The sequence below is a fragment of the Octopus bimaculoides genome, chromosome 2, assembly GCF_001194135.2.
Source record: "Octopus bimaculoides isolate UCB-OBI-ISO-001 chromosome 2, ASM119413v2, whole genome shotgun sequence".
Lineage (NCBI taxonomy): Eukaryota > Metazoa > Mollusca > Cephalopoda > Octopoda > Octopodidae > Octopus > Octopus bimaculoides.
Genome location: NC_068982.1, coordinates 152,353,046 through 152,358,306, shown reverse-complemented (window position 1 = coordinate 152,358,306; position 5,261 = coordinate 152,353,046).

The following is a 5,261-nucleotide window of genomic DNA, read 5'->3' as shown; positions in this document are numbered from 1 at the left end:
ATATATATATATATATATATATATAGTAATAATAAATCTCTGAACGAGGTATAAACAGTAGCTGCACGACCACGTGAAGTATATTTGCCACTTAAATGCGGCTAACCCCTAAGGATGAATGCTACTGTAGCTTGTAGCCCCAGGAGAACATCTCCTCCAGCTGGCTATTAACACACTGTCTGTGCCTTGTCGGTATTTGCAAAGGGAAGTCACCCTTCCCATCGTCGATCTGACGTAATACGCACGGACCCGGGTTTCTGGGTATTTACCCTTCGTCAGCGTACGACAATCACCGATCTTCCATACCGATACAGTTTGGAACTTGTGTCATTGCAGGTGCTGCTGTCCGAAAACATTTTACCTTACCCTCAAACAGTTCCACCAAATCTACCACTTTGGACATAAATATTTTATCGACCCCGAAATGATGAAATTCGGCGTAGTGTCAAATGCGAGCGCAGACTCAGGACAAATAGCATGAGGCATTTTATCCATCACTCTAAAGAATCTGCCAAATCACCTTGTGTGTGTGAGAGAGAAAGAGGGTGAAAGAGAGGGTGAGTGAGAAAGAGAAAGAGAGAGAAAGAGAAAGAGAGAGAAAGAGAGAGAAAAAGAGAGAAACAGAGAGAGAGGGAGGGTATGTGTGTATGCGCACATCTGGGTGTATGTGTGCGCGCGCGTGTGCATGCGTGCGTTTGTGTGAATATGTGTGTTCATGCGTGCGTGTGCGCGTGTGTGTGCGCATGTGTGCGTGTCTGTGTGTGTGTGTGCATATGTGTGCGTGTGTGTGCGCGCGCGCGTGTAACTTTGCAAGTTTGTACTTTGTTTGAATTCCTGAGGTGAGGAATTATCCTTATTAGGAACTGATATATTCGGCCTCGTCTTCATATCATAGTTTTTAAAATCCCAACGTTTTGGCCGCTGTACCTTTCAGCCCTCTTCAGATGCCTATCGCATTCGATGATACTCCCAAAATTTCGAATCAAACCCTATATTAAATATATATTTGCAATTCACAAGATACAGGAATTCGCACAAACTTTGTATGGACAAGTGAAGGCGCATGGCTCAGTGGTTAGAGCGTCGAGCTTACGATCGTGAGGTTGTGAGTTCGAATCCCGGACTGGGCTGCGTGTTGTGTTCTTCACCAAGACACTTTATTTCACGTTGTTTCCAGTTCACTCAGCTGTAGAAATGAGTTGCGACATCACTGGTGCCAAGCTGTATCGGCCTTTGCCTTTCCTTTGGGTAACACTGGTGGCATGGAGAGGGAAGGCCGGTATGTATGGGCGACTGATGGTTTTCCATAAACAACCTTGCCCGGACTTGTGCCTCGGAGGGTAACTTTCTAGGTGCAACCACATGGTTAGTCATGACCGAAGGAAGTCTCAGTATATGGACAATCACAGACAGACCACCAACAAACGAAAATTTAGTTAAGCTCTGTGACTTCTGCCTCACGGAAAAACTCAATGTCATCGATCACCCCATCCTAGTCATGAACGAAAGATACACAATCATCTTAAATTTTTTACGAACCATCTACAAAGCATACGGATACCTGATGAAAATAACGGACGCTACCATCAACACGACTAATCACAAAATCAATCACGTTATGACTCACATGATTGTCACTAATATAGAATTACCAGCTGATATCTGGCGAAAGGAAACGTCATAGACAATCCTCTCCAGCAAGTGATTAATCTACATGAGCAATCGAAAGACATTGATCAACAGATTGTTCTACTTGAGAGAAAATCACGTGACTCGTAGCGTGACTGGACATGTGATTGGTCACATGACTGGCTGTGTTGATGGTGGCTTCTGCTATCTTAGTTATGTATTTGGAAATATGTGTGCTTTCTCTATAGTTGATCGGCAGAAACTTTGGAGAATTTTGGTGCATTTTGGTATTTTAGTATGAGTTAAGATGAGTGCTGATTTATTATAGCTAAGATGTCACATTAGCGATGATGATCTAGCATAAAAGAAGATAAGATTTTTTTTAAATAAACAAAAACCATTTCAAGAACACTTAAAACACATTTCTCCTTTTTGTGTGAGTGAGTGCGTGCGTGCGTGTGTGTGTGTATGGATGGATGGATGGATGGATGGATGGATGGATGTGTCATTTTTATAACCCTAATTATTCAGTTTTGTAGTTGTCGCTTACATTTTTGCCACCTTTTCTGAAATATCTGTTAACAAAGCGGGATGAAACAACATAACCAATTATACTAGGTCAATACAACGCAGGCGTAGCTATACAGAGCGTAGGTATGGCTGTGCGGTAAGAAGCTTGTTTCGCAATCACGTTTCTACTTTCAGTCTCACTAGGCAAGTGTCTTCTACTATAGCACCGGGTTGATCAAAACCATGTGAGTGGATTTTGTAGGTGAAAACTGAAAGAAGCCTGTCATATAATGTGTTTGTGTGTGTGTGTGTGTGTGTGTGTGTGTGTGTGTGTGTGTGTGTGTGTGTGTGTGTGTGTGTGTGTGTGTGTGTGTGTGTCCACCACCACTGCTTGACAACCGGTGCTGGTTTGTTTACGGCCCTGTAACTTTGCAGTTCGACAAAAACCAACCCGATAGAGTAAGAACCAGGCTTTAAAAATAATAAGGAGTGGGGTCAATTTGTTCGACTAATCCCTTCAAGGCAATGACTAACGTGGCCGCTCCCCAATGACTGAAACATGTAAAAGATAAAGGAAAAAGAAAAAGCCATGTGAAAGTAACTTATATTTATAAACTTATATTCATAAACTGAAGTGTACAGAAAAAAATTACACAAATACTGATTCGTTAAAAATAATCAACAAGACTTTTCTTAAATATGTTCCGAAACTACGTCCCTACTATGCCATACACGTTAGTAATCGTGTGATTGATGCTGTTAACTTTGCACTGAACTTTCGTTGCCAATTATTCTTAACGTTATGTATAACAAGAATGTCAAACAAGATACATAACTTTGACTTGTAATCGTTAGGGTTACTTCCCTTGATAAAAGCAACGCGTCGTTTATTGTTACATAAATTGATAACTTATTTAATAACGCCAAGCTTTTGCGATTAAATTTTAATAGACAGTGATACTTCGTTAGGCTATCGTATGACCACATTAACTGAATAGCAGACATTCGGGCAAGAGATCAGTTGTTCATGTCTTGTCTGCAGCAGAGAGTCGTCTCACTGTCACAATATTTAACTCTCAATATGGCCTATTCCAAAGGCGGCGAGCTGGCAGAAACGTTAGCATGCCGGGCGAAATGCTTAGCGATATTTCGTCTGCCACTACGTTCTCAGTTCAAATTCCGCCGAGGTCGACTTTGCCTTTCGTCCTTTTGGGGTCGATTAAATAAGTACCAGTTACGCACTGGGGTCGATTAAATAAGTACCAGTTACGCACTGGGGTCGATGTAATCGATTTAATCCCTTTGTCTGTCCCCTCTGTAGGCAATAAAGGAATAAGAAATAAGAATCGTTTGCACGCCGGGCGAAATGCTTAGTGGTATTTCGTCTGCCGTGACGTTCTCAGTTCAAATTCCGCCGAGGTCGACTTTGCCTATCACACACACGCACACATAAACACATACACACACACACACACACACACACAGAGAGAGAGAGGCTAGCATGAACGTGAACAGAGAAAATGATAACAAGGTATACAAGGGAAATATAAACCTAGAAATAATCAGAGAGAGAGAGTGGGGGAGGGATGGAGAGACTGTGTGTTACAGCAAAATCTTAATTTTATGTTGACACGAGAGAAAAATTATAAATTGGACAAAGATTTTTATTTTGTGTGCGAGCATCAAAAAAAAAATGTTACTAACGGAGTTGTTTCCCCTGCATTTTATTTCTCATGGTATTTTCTGTCATGATGGGAATACTCTTTTACTCTTTTATTTGTCCGTCAGTTGAATGCGGCCATGCTGGAGCACCGCCTTTACTCGAACAAATCGACCCCAGAACTTATTCTTTGTAAGCCAAGTATTTATTCTATCGGTGACTTTTTGCCGAACCGCTAAGTTACAAGGACGTAAACACACCAGCATCAGTTGTCAAGCAGTGGGGGAACAAACACAGACACACACACATATATACATATATATATACAAAGGGCTTCTTTCAGTTTCCATCTACCAAATCCACTCACATAACTTTGAGGTGCCACGCAGTGGGACTGAACCCGGGACCATGTGGCTGGAAAGCAACCTACTTACCACACAGCCGATGGTAATTAGTTAAAATATCTTGACTTATTACAGCAATTATATTAGTTTTCTTTTTCTATGTGGTGTAAAATTGATGGTTAGTATGCAAGACAGAAGTTAGTATATAGCACCGACGTAGAATACAATTAATATCCAGCAGAATAACAGGATAACAGCTGGATACATTTTGCTTCAGAATCTTTCTTTTTTTATAATTTACTTGTTTCAGTCACTATATGTTAACGATGCTGATGTACGGTCTTGAAGGATTTAGTCGAACAAATCGACTCCAATATTTACATTTTAAGCTTGGCATTTATTTTATCAGGTCAGTATTTGCTGGACCGCTAGAAGGCGAGGATGTAAACAAACCGACACCGGTCGTAAAGTGATGGTGAGGAGTGTTTGCGCGTGCACGCATGCGTGCGTGTGTGTGTATGTGTGTGTGTGTGTGTATTTGTTTGCGCTTGTCCCTTCACTTTCGCTTCACAAACAAATGGCACTCCGTGGGTTACGACGACGAGGTTTCCAGCCGATGCGATCAACGGAACAGCCTGCAAATGAAATTAACGTGCAAGTGGCTGAGCATTCCACAGACATGAGTTTTCTCCCCTGCATTTCATTTATTTAGCCAATATTCTCTGTTATTTTTTTATGTGTTTTTTTTTTAAGAATTGTCAAAATACCTTGGGTTACAGCCCTCACTTAACTAAAGGTACTCAGAAGAAAAGTGGGATCTTTTTTAAAACGGGGGCCACATCTTTCATTAATGTTTTACGTAGTGTTTTTGGTACCGAAAGACTTTCAAACTTCGTATACTTATTTTGTGTTATAGAACAGAAAAATATTTTTGTATTCGAATTTATTTCATGTAAAAAATTGTCTTATTTCTATAATTTCAACCAATCACTGACAAGTATTCAGTTGTTTATATTTACTCCTTTGGCTGATTAAGTCATAGCTTCATTTTATTTGCTTTTTTCATTTTAAATTTGCTTTTTTCATTTTCTTCGTTTTATTTGCTTTTTTCTTTTTAA